We start from the raw sequence: 15609 nt of genomic DNA on the forward strand, positions 1-15609 counted from the left end.
TAACATTATATCCCCCTTCAAAATTCGTCGTCCTCGACGAATAGACCGTGTCCTGGTCAACCTCTAATGTGCATGCTCCTATCTTCAAATAGATTTTTTTTTCTCTTGCTGGTTGGTCGGATTTTCAGCAGGTCTAGAAGGTGTTGGAATATAGAACCGCAATCCTTAAAAAGCCTTTGATAACATCTTTTCAGTAGTGGAGCTAGTCGGGACCTTATCGTCTTTAGCACTGTCGGGTCAGTCGCCACTCTGCCCATGGAAATTTGTGTGCACCCAAAGTCAAGTTTTCTATTATTGAGAGCTGACCTTTGTTGCTGTAATGTCGCTAGGACCTGGAGCAGATATATAAAAAAATTTCTTCGAGCTCCGATTATACTCTAGAGTGTCTTTAAAAATACAGGCCAAGTCTTTTTCTCAGACCGGCACCATAGAGGCAGCAAAAGAGCCATGGCTTCTAATTATTCTCCTGACTGGTTGTTGGTCTTCGGGTTGCTAGAATAGAGCGTTGAAGAATTCAAATAGTTGCTGGAGATCTTCAGGAATTTCTTCCAACGTCATTATCGCAAGTGAAATAGTTTGGCCTTCATGCTTGTTCGTTATTTGCACCATGGCAGCAACACTATATTTTTCCAAGGTCTTTTCTAGCTGGTTGTCATGCATTATATTGACTTGTGCCTAAGGGATACTTTGTAAGACCGTGGTTCTACCTTGTTTCTCAAAAAAAAGGGTCAGCTTTTCGAAATTTCAAGATGAGGGACCTAAAGTAATCAGTCATTCAATGCCAGCATAATATTATATCCGTCCATGGAAATTACCTTCATTTCTATCTGGTAGCCGTTTCCCTCCATTGACCATTTCAAGTCTTGGAAAATGTTGGAGCATAAAATATTTGAGCCATCAGCCACTCTAACCGACTGCGCCTGGGTTGTCATGCTTTTGTGGCCTATTTTCTCCAAAATCCTACTGTTGATAAAATTATGGGTGATGCCTGTATCAATCAAGATTACCATCGAAAAATTCCCGATTTTCCAAGGATTTTGAGCGTTTAAAAGGTTTTAGAATCGATCAAATGCATGTAGAGAAATGGTTGGTTCATCCCCTACCCTAAGCAACAAAGGTTGATTATCAAATACTAGTTCTTGAGTGGGTTTTTGGACGTCTTGATGATTAGCTGAGACCATGAATAATTTAGATTTACACTTATGGTTGGGCTCCCACCTTTCATTGCAAGTATAACATAAGTTTTTCTTTCTTTTTAATCCATTGCAGCCGGGTCTAATTGCTTCATGTAGCCCTGGTTTATGCTTAAAAAGGACACAAGGGAAAATTCTTGATGTCAGTATTCTGGTTGGTGCTCGGCTAGGCCGTGTTAATATTGGATGGCTTGGGCAGCAACGGTGCTTCAGCGTTGTACAAGTGTCCGTTGCTCATTAGGGACCTGTAAGTTGCTTCTTGGACCTTGGCCATGGTCATGGCTTCGTTTAGAGATCTAGGAAATCGCAACCTAATGTAGTTCGTAGTCTCCTCCCTCAAGCCGGACAAGTAGCAGTCTATAACGTATTCCCTTGGAATGCTATATAGTTTTTGAGAAATCGACATGTATTGAAGATTGTAATCTTAAACAAAACTAACTTATTTCAGATTCATCAACTATCTCATTGGAGTGTCATGTATAGAGGACCCGAATTGTGTCAAGAGATCTCTCTTGAACACATCCCATGTCATGGCTTCCATATGGTTGCGATTCTAGAGATATCATTCATACCACATTCTTGCTTTGCTAGAAAAGTGAATGGAGGCAATTTTTAGTTTAGTTGCATCCTTAGTCTTGTCCACCCTGAAGAATTACTCGATGGATATTAACTAGCCCTCCACATCGAGCTCATCAAACCGAGAAAAATTGACCTTGGTTAGCTAGGTTGGAGGAACATAGTGTTGGCCAGGGTGGTAGGGTCGATTCTGGGGAGGACCGTAGTAAGAAGCATCTTCTGGTGCGGAGATCTTGGCCATTTCCAGACGCACCACTTTCAATCGCTGTTAGTCTTTCTTCTGTGGCATTGAACCTTCTGTCCATGTTATTGCTTAATTTGGTCATATTTTGCTGAAGGGAAGCGTGCATAAAGGTTGACTGTTGGGACAAGCCTTCGATTAGGGTCTTTAGAGCATTCATCTTTGTTTACTGGCGGGTTTCTATCATTGGAGAATCGTCTTGCTCAAATACCAAGATGTTACAACTTGATTTGTAACGAGTGTTTTATAGTTCTTGATTTCAAGAATCGAGTTCTTGATCTCTAAGATCGGGTGAAAATATATAATCAAAGTACAACAGAAGGGTTTTGTAATGAAAATTTTGAGATGAGGGAAAAAGAAGAATCAAGGATGAGAAAAGAATACTGTTGGTCTATACCAAACAGTCCAAAACAAATGTTTAAAACATAAAATAAAATAGAGGTGAAGAACTTTCACAAAAGATTTCATATATTCATTCATTCATGGATCCTTGGGGAAGAGAAATCAACAATATATACTTGCTAATTTGCCCCTGAATATTCAAGATTATTGTTGTAACAACATAACAGAATCCAGTTTTAGAAATAACAGAAAATAGAATCAAAACATAATATTAAACAAAAAAACATAAATTCAAGCCCAAGTGTTGAATTAGACCGATGGAGGGTTCTGGAATTATATTTGGACCGCAGACTTTATTTCCGGACCGTAACACATTGCTCTCAATCATACATCTATTCTTCTATATTACTTATTGTTATGTTAGAATTTTTCTTAATCAAACCTCTTTTTTTTTTATCTCATTTCAGAAATTATTTTTTACTTATTTGCATTGCCATATTTACATGATTCTATTTTGACAAATAGTTTGCTGTAAATAATGTGTTGCAATATTGAATAAGTTAAGTCATTAAAAAATAAGATGAAAATATCTAAATTTTAACTAGTAAGTTAAGAATTTTCACTCAATTATAGCTTAAAAATAAAGTCGTATTTTTTTAAGTTTAATTTGAGTTGAATCTAAATAATATTTTAGGTCTTTCCTTGTTGGAATTTTTAGGGTCACTAGTATAATAAATAATTTTACAAATATCATATTTAATATAAGACAAAATAATGTGATCTAATTTGATTAAGTTTGTGGCTTATGAGTGTATTTGTCATGAATATAAAATGAGGATACATAAGTGGCATTTCTAATTTTATGAAGGGTTGAATTAGAAATAACATAACTATAATAACTAAGTTAATGTTAGTTATATGTAACGGCAATGATCCTCATTTAAAGTATGGTCAATTCTCCTTTGCGTCCCCATCAACAGAGAGAGAAATCTATTGACGTACTCATCAAATGGAAGAACCATTCCACATAAAGAAAGTCTAAAGAGAGGATTAAAGACCATTTCTATTAAAATTCATGATTCATCAAATTAAGGTACATGCTTCTGTCATTCAAATTTTAATTTCTCATACATTTTTTAAAGTTTAATTTGAGTTGAATCTAAATAATATTTTAGGTCTTTCCTTGCTTAGTTCATTCTTCGCGTCATCTACATTTTTTATGTAAATCCTAGATCTCTAACCGTTAAGTTACTCAATAATTTCTTTTAAAATGGAAATATAGTCTTCTCATAGCCAAAAAAAATAGTTTCCATAAGACAACTTACACGCTCTTGACCTTCTCAGTCGTTTATCTCTCTAACTCCTTTGATGGTAGAAAACAATGATGTATATAACTTAATACTTGGCCCTGTTTTGAAATATTGATATATCACCATCATCTTTAATAACTCATAGCTTTGTGCATAACATATTAGACACATCATTTATCTTTATATTAATATGTGTAGCATGTACCCCAATTACATTCACATACAATAGGAATTTTGCTTTTTAGGAAAGAATATCAAATATCCCCCTTGAACTTATAATCATAAATGATAATAATCCTCTATATTTATACATATTATTGGATTAGATTAAGTCATTTGTCATTTAGCAGTTATGCATCTTTTTTGTTGTTCATATTTTATTATTCATGTATTTATTCATTTTTTAAATAACAGGAAAACTAGCATAACACCCCACAACCATTATCCTACTTAAACTTAAAGCGCTTCCATTATTAATGAATTTATAAATATAACGTAATATTGATATATAGTGGTTCAATGCATTTGCCATGATATTGATATATGTGGGAGGTCATGGTAATGAGACTTAATCTCAAAATAATTGCAAGACATAACTTGTCTAACAAACTTTATTTTTTGAAATTAAAAGATACTAGCATGACATAACTAGTTCAAGGTACTGATCTCGCAAAGGAGAGTGTGCTCCATGATTTGAGTTTTCTCTTGACATTTGGACAACCCCTCGTTAAAGGCACATTACATCCATTCTCGGAGCTCGTCTCTCTCCTTCTCGATCTCAATGATGCGTTCTTTTAGATCCTTGAAGTTATCTTGTATGTAAGACATGGTGTGTTATATCTTCTTCAACCTGGCGATAATGTCAGCGATAACATCTCTTGATCTCCCCATTTCTTTGGTAGTTTTGGATTCTCTCCCTTGAACCTTGCGAGGGTTCCTAAGATATTCTCTAATCCCGTGGGGAAGTTTCTCAACTTCATCCACTGCGTTTACACTTTCATTCAATCTTTTCATCATCTTCGCTCTGATACCAACTGTCACAGGCTCGGTCATTCCACCAACGATTTGTGCGACACTAGTTAAGATCTTCGTAAGGAGGAGTAACTAGTCATCTTTATTTGAAGCATCATTCGATGTTTGTTTCAATAAACATAAGAACTCTAGAGAGAGAAAACAAACTCTTACAAAGAATAATATTATAATGCTCGAATACTTAATGATTACAATGTAATACATTTCAGGTATTTATAGGACTTATTACAACTACCACATTAATGACACACTAATTTAGAGCATTCGTTTTAACTGTCAATTAATGACGCACTAATTTATAGCATGCCTTCTAACTTCAAATTAATGATGCACTAATCTAGGGAATGCCTTTCAACTACCAATTAATCACACACTAATATATCACATGCCTTCCAACTACCAATTAATGGGGCACTAATCTAGAACATGCCTTCAACTAGAATATTCCTTGGGTTGGGTCTGCTTAGACGATTGAGTCTACCCTTGGGCTAGAAAGATTAGGGCACCGGGAAAAATGTAACTTAGAATTTTTTTAATTACCTTACAAATTAACGTGATATTGATATATAATGTCTTGATATTGATATATGTGGGAGGTCATGATAATAAGATTAATCATAAAATAATTGCAATATCTTGTTGAAAAAACTTTTTTTAATTAAAGGAAAACTAGCATGACACCCTCACAACCATGGGGTCGTGATAACCACTACACCACAATACCTCATGTTAGTCTAACAAACTTCTATAGCATGTTTATGTGTGGTCTCCATAACTTTAGTTCATTCAAATTAATGCATCAGTGAGGGTGTTTCAACATGCTAATTGTTTGCCAAGACTAATAATGATAAATAATTAAAATTTCTATGTAATATATCAACTGTCAAAGAACATCAAACATTTACAGAGGCTTCAAAAATTATTCATTGGCAACAAGACATGACTGAAGAATTAATTGCACTTCAAAACAATAAAACATGGGTTCTAACTTCTCTTTCAAAGGGAAATAAAACTATTAGTTGTAGGTGTTTTTAAAACAAAGTTGGAACCGAATGAAAAATATAGCAAAGTACAAAGTTAGATTGGTGTCTAAGGGATACAACTAAAAAGATGGAATTGATTTCCATGAAAGTTTATCTTATGTTGTAAAAACGGTAATAATACGTTTATTTCTTGCCTTAATTAATTGCTTCTAAAAATATTTGTTACAACAATTTGATATAAATAATGATTTTCTCCATAGTAATTTTAAGGAGGATGTCTATATGACACCTTCAAAGGGTTATTCTGAAGCTAAATATGGTCAAGTATGTCAACATAAAAAAAATATGTATGGAACTTAGAATTTTCTAATTACCTTACAAATTAACGCAATATTGATATATAATGGTTCAATGGATTTGTCATGCTATTGATATATGTAGGAGGTCATGGTAATGAGACTGGTCTCGAAATAATTGTAATAAGACATAATTTGTCTAACGAACTTTTTTTAAAATTAAAAAAACTAGCATGACACCTACAGCCCTAGCACCTGCCCAGGCTCAAACTGGGGACCTACTGCGTGTAAAGCAGACGTGATAACCACTACACCACAACACCTCATGTTTATCTATTAAACTTCTATAACATATTTATGTGTGGTCTCCAGGGATGGCAATGGGTACCCGTATACCCGAAACTCGTGGGTACCTAATGATCGGGTTCGAGTATTTTAAATCGGGTTCGGGGTCAGGGTCGGGGATGGGGAGTGTTGGAAACCCAAACCCGATACCCAATACCCGAATATATTGAATATTAATATATATTAATAAAATTTAAGTGACTTATCAAATTCCAACTACTGACTAATTAATTATCATTAAATAAATATATTATTTATTTTATCATTACTGTTAACATCATTTCCCGTGCATCATGCACGCTTAACATAATTTCATTAATTTGTAATAAATGTTTCCTTCTCATATATCTTCATTCAATCTTATTTCAAGAGTTTAAGTCTTCAACTTCTTCTTTTTTAACATAAGTTACATAGCTATGCAAGTAAGTAATGTTTTTAGTATGTTCTTCTATTTTTATAATCTTATATTTATTTATTTTCTAGCTTCTTCTTCCGTTTTAACAGCAAAAAAGTTAATTTTTTCTATAAGATCTACATGACTACAAGTCTACAACACAAGTAGGTAAGTAATACTTTCATTATTTATAGACTTTTTATTTAATATGTGAAATCTCTTCAATACTAGACATCATAACTGATATATACGACAAGAGATTTAGGCATACTTTCATTATATATAATATGTCTATGTCTATCAGTTATTTGACTCAGATTAAATAAACCGCATCAAACATTATATAAATTTATCTAAGTGTTAGATGGATTTTCACAACTAATAAACTAGGGTTCTAAATTATAATAGAATATTAATATTATTAAATATTTTTTATGAAATAATTTATAATTTAATAAAGTAATATAATAAACAAATTTATTTTTTATAAAGGCAAAAATAAAGGGTCAAAAGAGTTTTTTTTTAAGAAATATTAAAAGTTCTTTATATTTAGTTCAATATATTAGTTTAAAAATAAAAGAGTTTTTTATTTTTAAAATATTATGTTTAACTATATTTAGAGAATAATAGTTCAACATATTAGTTATTTATTTTTATAAATATTTTTGGAAAAATATTAATATATAAGACCAGGTAAAAGAAAATCCTTACTTTTTAAGTAATTAATTGTTTGTCATTTGAGGTATGTTATTAGTCTATTTTGTATTTGTTAATGTTGATTGTTTTTTATTGATTTTGTAGGTTGTAATTAAAGGTGTTGAAGAAGTGTATTCAAGAAGGATGTTTTTTTTTGTGAGAACTAATTTGATGATTTTTGAAGTTTTTGTGTTTAATTAAGAATTATGTTCTATCACTTTTAAGTTTATTTGTATTTTTGTAGTATGGATGAATTTATATTATGTAGTATGAATGAATTTATATTTTATAGTGTGGATGATTTTCTGTTTAAGGATATAATATTTATTAATAGTTGTAGGTTAATTATATTTTGTAGTAACATATTATATTTAATTTATATAATTTTAGTTAATTAAAATATAATTTTTTAATATTTAATATCGGGTAATGGGGTACCCGTCGGGGATCGGGTAATGGGGTACCCGTCGGGGATCGGGTACCCGATGAATCGGGGATGGGAATATAAATAGAGATACCCGTCGAGTTCGGGGTCGGATAGTAATTTGAAAATCGGGTTTGGGGATGGGTACTTCACTACCCGACGGGTAGGGTAGATGTTGCCATCCTTAGTATCCATAACTTTAGTTCGTTCAAATTAATGCATCGCTGAGGGTATTTCAACATGCTAACTGTTTCCATAGGCTAATAATGATAACTACTTAAAATTTCTATGTAATATATCAACTTTCAAAGAACCTCAAAAGCCTTAATTAATTGCTTCTAAAAATAGTTTTTACAATAATTTGATGTAAAGAATGCTTTTTCTTCATGGTAATTTTAAAGAGGATGTCTATATGACACCATCAAAGGGTTATTCTAAAGCTAAATATGATCAAGTATGTCAACTTAAAAAAAAGGTATGTATGGTTTACATAAGCATTTATGCAATGGAACTTAGAATTTTCTAATTACCTTACAAATTAACGTAATATTGATATATAATGGTTCAATGGATTTGTCGTGATATTGATATATGTGGGTGGTCATGGTAATGAGACTGGTCTCAAAATAATTGCAATAAGATATAACTTGTCTAACAAACTTTTTGTTTGAAATAAAAATAGAACTAGCATGACACCCTACAACCCAGGCTCGAACTGGGTACCTACTGCGTGTAAAACGCAAACGTGATAACCACTACACTACAGCACCTCAAGTTTGTTTAACAAACTTCTATAGCATGTTTATGTGTAATCTTAATACCTTTAGTTCATTCAAATTAATGCATCACTATGGGTGTTTCAACATGCTAATTGTTTTCAAAGACTAATAATGATAACTACTTAAAACTAGGAAAATTGATGCACATGGATAAGAATAAAAAAGTTATAAAATATGTATTCAATGTTTAAAATTCTTAATAAATCGAAAATAATATATTAAAATAAAAATAGAACGCTTTCATTCCATATTTTATTCACTTCGGTAAAACCACTTATTTTCTCACATGTTTCATCACATATTTTTTTCCGAATGAATATCTCGTCTCGTGACTTTACACTTTTACTTTGCCAATCAAATATTTGATTCATATTTTTTAATAATTAGCATCGTGACCTCACACTTTGGTCAATCAAATATTTCATTCATATTTGTTTAACCATTTTTAAATGATACCGGCCTATTATCACTCGGCAAACCACATCTCAATCACACTTGATTAAAGGTTGTACTTGTTTTGTTAAGTTGCAAGTTCGAAACATACAAATAGCATTTTTCATTTTATTTTTAACCGTTTTAATTTTATGGGCGGGTCTACCCACAATCCGACCCAAGTATCCATTTACTCTCATATATATATCCAAATTAACCATATCTCGCGACTCGGCAATCTGAACATTTTAAAAATTAAGCATCATTATATATATATATATATATTTGTTAGTTAAAATTTTGAACTTTTATTGTTAAAATGTCCCGCGTTTATCAAATTTTATGTTGAATCTTAAATATAAAGTGTAGTAATTAGCCTAGTTGATTAAAGAATTGTACTTGTTTTGTTAGGTTGCAAGTTCAAAACACACAAATAGTATTTTTTATTTTATTTTTAACAGTTTTAAGTTTATGGGCGGGTAAACCCACAATCCGACTCAAATATCCATTTACTCTCACATATATATCCAAATTAACCATAGCTTTAGACCCGGTAATCCAGAAACTTTAAAAATTAAGCATCATTATATATATATATAGATTAGTTAGTTAAAAATTTGAAATTTTATTGTTAAAATTTCTCACGTTCATCAAATTTTGTGTTGAATTGTAAATATAAATTGTTGTTAGCCTAGTTGATTAAAGTGTTATATTTGTTTTGTTAGGTTGCAAGTTCGAAACATACAAATAGCATTTTTAATTTTATTTTTAACCGTTTTAAGTTTATTGGCGGGTCAACCCACAATCCAACCTAAATATCCATTTACTCTCACATATATCCAAATTAACCACAATTCTCAACCCGGCAATCCGGACATTTTAAAAATTAAGCATCATTATATATATAGATTTCTATGTGATATATCAACTGTCAAAGAACCTCAAACATTTACATAGGCTTAAAAAATTATTCATTGTCAACAAGCCATGAATGAAGAATTAAATGCACTTCAAAGCAATAAACACATGGGTTCTAACTTCTCTTCCAAAGGGAAATATAATTATTAGTTGTATGTGAGATTTTAAAATGAAGTTGGAACCGAATGAAAATATAGCAAAGTACAAAGTTAGATTGGTATCTAAGGGATACAACTAGAAATATGGAATTGATTTCCAAGACAATTTATCTTCTGTCATAAAAACATTAACACTACGTTTATTTCTTGCCTTAACTAATTGTTTCTAAAAATAGTTTTTACAAAAATTTGATGTAAATAATGTTTTTCTCCATGGTAATTTTAAGGAGGATGGCTATATGACACCTTTAAAGGGTTATTCTGAAGCTATATATGGTCAAGTATGTTAACTTAAAAAAAAGTATGTATGGTTTAAATAAGCATCTATGCAATGGAACTTAGAATGTTTTAATTACCAACAAATTAACGTAATATTCATATATAATGGTTCAATAGATTTATAATGAAAATGATATATATGAGTGGTCATGATAATGAGACTGGTCTCAAAATAATTGCAATAAGACATAACTTGTCGAACAAAAAGTAAAATAGATCTAGCATGAAACCACACTGCACTACCTTGGTGTGTTAAAATATTTGATGCTGCCCAGGCTCGAACTGGGGACCTACTGCGTGTAAAGCAGACGTGATAACCACTACACCACAGCACCACATGTTTATTTAACAAACTTCTACAGCATATTTATGTGTAAACTCCATAACTTTAGTTCATTCAAATTAATGCATCACTAAGGGTGTTTCAACATGCTGATTGTTTTCAAATACTAATAATGATAACTACTTAAAATTATCCATTATCAACAAGCCATGAATGAAGAATTAAATGCACTTTAAAGCAATAAAACATGAGTTCTAACTTCTCTTACAAAGAGAAATAAAACTATTAGTTGTATGTGAGATTTTAAAACGAAGTTGGAACCGAATAAAAATATAGCAAAGTAAGTTAGATTGGTGTCTAAGGGATACAACTAGAAATATGGAATTGATTTCCATGACAATTTATCTTCTGTCATAAAAACGGTAACACTACGTTTATTTCTTGCCTTAATTAATTGCTTCTAAAATTAGTTTTTACAACAATTTGATGTAAATACTACTTTTCTCCATGGCAATTTTAAGGAGGATGTCTATATGACACCTTTAAAGGGTTATTCTAAAACTATATATGGTCAAGTATGTTAACTTAAAAAAAAAGTATGTATGGTTTAAATAAGCATATATGCAATGGAACTTATAAAATTTTTAATTACCAACAAATTATCGTAATATTGATATATAATGGTTTAATGGATTTGTCACGATAATGATATATGTGGGTGGTCATGGTAATGAGACTGGTATCAAAATAATTGCAATAAGACATAACATGTCTAACAAACATTTTGATTGAATTAAAATAGAACTAGCATGCCCCCGTTTAAGTGCTTTCGGATAGAATCGAACTCGTGAACTTTTTGGTCTCACAACTTTTACCACTGCGCTACCTTGGTGGGTTAAAAATATTTAATGATGCCTAAGCTCGAAACCTACTGTGTGTAAAGTAGACGTGATAACCACTCCACCACAGCACCTTATCTTTGTCTAACAAACTTCTACAGCATCTTTATGTGTGGTCTCCATAACTTTATAACTTTAGTTCATTCAAATTAATGAATCTTTGAGGATGTTTCAACATTCTAATTGTTTGCAAAGACTGATAATAATAACTACATAAAATTTCTATGTGATATATCAACCGTCAAAGAACCTCAAACATTTACATAGGCTTCAAAAATTATTCATTGGCAACAAGCCATGACTGATGAATTAAATGCACTTCAAAGCATTAAAACACTGGTTCTAACTTCTCTTCCAAAGAGAAATAAAACTATTATTTGTAAGTGATATTTTAAAATGAAGTTTGAATCGAAAGAAATATAGCAAAGTACAAAGTTAGATTGGTTTCTAAGGGATACAACCAAAAAGATGGAATTGATTTCCATGATAGTTTATCTTTGGTCGTAAAAACGGTAACAATACGTTTATTTCTTGCCTTAATTACTTCTAAAAATAGTATTTACAATAATTTGTTGTAAATAATGCTTTTCTCCATGGTAATTTTAAGGAGGATGTCTATATGACACATTTAGAGGGTTATTCTAAAGTTAAATATGATCAAGTATGTCAAGTTAAAAAAAATCTGCATGGTTTAAAACAAGCATATATGTCATGGAACTTAGAATTTTATAATTACCTTAAAAAGTTTGGTTTTTTTACCGTTTATACATGACAATTACTTCTTTACAATGAAAACTGAAAATTCTTTTATAAACTTATTAGTCTATTTTGAAGATATATTAATTGACGGAGACAATTTACATCAAATAGAAATTATAAAACAGTTACTTTGACAACAAATTCTCAATTAAAGATCTAGGTATTGCTAGATACTTCTTAGGGATATAAATACATTGCATTACTACTGGAACTTTTGTTAACCAACAAAAATTTGTGCTAGATATATTTGCTGATACAAGATTAACATTTTGCAAACCTATTGTAATTTCAATGATAAAAGGGATAAAATTAAATAGTAAAAATATCATTGAATCTATCTGAACCTAAAATGTTTAGATGGTTGGTTGGTCGGTCGTATGATATATTTGATATATTTGAATTTTACATGATCCGATGTTGGTTTTAGCATTCAACGACTAAGCCAATATATGAGCAATCCCCTACAAAGTCACTGGGATGCAGCCCTTCGAGTAGTGCGATATCTAAAAGGGACACCTAGTTTAGGGTTATAAGAGATGGTTGTTTCTCTCAATCTTCTTAAGAATTTTTAGATGCGAAATAGGCCACTTGTAGTAACAATAGACGGTCTGTTACAGAATTTGTGTCAAATATGGTGATGCTCTTATATTTTGGAAAACCAATTAGTAAAGTTTATTATTTGTTAGATATCTTGTCTTGAATTAATTGAAGTATATATATAAATGATGTTACAAATAAATGAAATTAAATTAAATATAAAGAAGAACAAAATCACCAAATATAATGTTGATTCGAGGCATGTGCGTAGCACATTTACCTTAAAACAGTTTCACTGTCACCCCTTGTGTTGGAGTTTATCACAGATGGCTTGTCTCCCAAGGTACAAAAAATCTAGTAGTGATTCAGCACCGGAATCACTACGTAGCGAACTTGATAAAGTACATGAACTGTCACCAGGTTTCAACAGAATATTGAGCAAAAACTCGAAGAACACTCACAAAAGAAAATGATGGCTTTTGGAATTCTATAGTGAGAAACTTTAAGAGGATGAAGTGGCTTAAGATTAGAGATGATGGGTTTTATATTGTTAAAAAAATAAACTTTCATAAAAATAAAATCAACAATTAACTTTTGATCAAATGACTAACATTGATTGTCTCTTCATTGCCATTTGCATTTCCTCTTCATTAGGAAAGACACGATTACATGATTTTTCTAATTGCCAATAAATTAATAGCAATAATCTCATGAAGGTTACAATGACAATTAATACATTCAATTTGTTAATTTCTTCTTAAACATTTAATGTTAATTAAACAATTAATAATTTAATTATTGGATCAAATTTCACTTTAATTCACGTTTGAATTTCGTGTGAATTTCATTTGATTTTATCTACCCAATTTCTCATTTCCATTCATTAATGGAATTTATGAATTAATTATTGGATCAAATTTCACTTTAATTCACGTTTGAATTTCGTGTGAATTTTATTTGATTTTATCTACCCAATTTCTCATTTACATTCATTAATGGAATTTATGAATTAGTTTAAAATTCCAACAATCCCCACATTAATAAAAATTAAAAGATTAACCCGGTGAAAGGTTCAATAGTTGAATTCTACATAGGATAGGTAGGTGTAACCCTTTGAACATTCCCTTATGAAAGTATATAACTTTACTAGCGGATTAGTAGACTCGATGTCCTTGAACTATTCTGTCATTTGTGTAAATGAATACACACTTTCACATAGAATTCTCCCTGATACATGTCAAGCTCTCATGGTTGTGTCCGTTTTGGCCATGGAACACACGTTTGGTTCTGTGAGAGGGTCTAGAATTGAGCCGTACAATTCTTTCGAAGCGGTCCCACTTCTCCCTCACATACCTCACATAGGTGATCTCTTTTATCACAAAGAATCATTAAAAGCGATATGCTTATCCTCGTCAAAATATATATTGTTTCGTTATAATATTAATCATCAACAATAACTTTTCAAGTCAGTACAATTATGTTGTCCCATTGAACATAGTTCTTAAGATCTCCAGTCTGCATATGTTGGGTTTTCATTCATACTAACTTATAGTAGGCTCGTGTCTTATGAAATTTTAAAACTAACTCTCTATTCAATAATTTGGTTAGTGAATCAACAATGTTATATTTGACTTACAAAAGTTAAATTTGATAAGTTAATTAGAGAGTATAGTCTAATGACATTATGTCTAAGACGTGTATGTCTAGACTTGTCATTGACTTTAAGCTTGTCCAATTTCAAATTACTATCACAATAATTAGAAAATTATATTGGTACATTCTTAGTTAACCTTGGAACATCTTCTAATAAGAAGCGTAGTTATTCGTACATGCTTTTCATTTAACTTTTTGTTTTTTTATGAAAATATTGTTTACTTGGCTAACTAATAGATCAAATGTCTTTGAACTATTCTACCTTCGTGTAAACGATTATATATTTTGCATAAAAATATTTTATTTTTCAACATAAATCAAAAATAAATTACAAATATTATAAAGACTTGTTCATTACATTACTTCTTGCGAACTTGAGAAGATGCGTCTAAAATTACAAAATGAAATTTGAAGAATAAGAATGGTGGTGGGCTGTGTTCTCTCCAAATTGATGTGGTTTTGATCAAGGTTTTAAAATACGCGGTCGGACCGCCGGTTCAACCGGTCCGACCGCGAAACGGTTGAGGGGACGGTCCGGTTTTTGACTTAATTGCGGTCACCTTTCGAACCGGTGAAAATCCGGTCCAACCGGACGGTTCAACCGAAAAAACGAACCAGAGATATCCGGTCCGAAAGGTAAAAAAACTCTGGACATTTCTTCTTTATCTCTCAGCTGCTATAATGGAACCCAAAGGGGATCGAAAGAAGATTTGAATGAAAACTAACAATAGTTACAGGCTGTAACTATCGATTTGTTTCAAAGAAAATGATCGAATCGCTAACACCAGACGTTCTTCATCTATTGGAGTTGTGTTTCAACTTACGCAACTGAGGACGAGTTCTTCAACAATCAACCAAGAATCTGTTCAGCGACTTCGTCGACAGTGACTAGATTCGAAGATCTCAACAGATACAGACTTCAAACTGAAAACTAATCGATTGCCTAAACCTATTTCAATCCTAACTAAACTTAGAACATCAAGAACAAGCTATGAATCAGACCGTAACCTTCAGATTTGTATAATCCATCGATCGACGCCGGTGTTCAGAACCGACGTCTCCAATACGATATGAAGTTAC

General features: G+C 31.5%; 1 non-coding gene across 1 annotated transcript; it reads right to left on the bottom strand.

Annotated features, from left to right (window-relative positions):
- Nucleotides 1-10660: 10660 nt before the first annotated feature.
- TRNAV-UAC lies at nucleotides 10661-10733 on the bottom strand. Its single transcript has one exon. It is a non-coding gene; the product is annotated as a tRNA-Val (tRNA).
- Between the last annotated feature and the right edge of the window lie 4876 nt (nucleotides 10734-15609).

This window comes from Impatiens glandulifera, chromosome 9 (assembly GCF_907164915.1).
Source record: "Impatiens glandulifera chromosome 9, dImpGla2.1, whole genome shotgun sequence".
Taxonomy (NCBI): domain Eukaryota; kingdom Viridiplantae; phylum Streptophyta; class Magnoliopsida; order Ericales; family Balsaminaceae; genus Impatiens; species Impatiens glandulifera.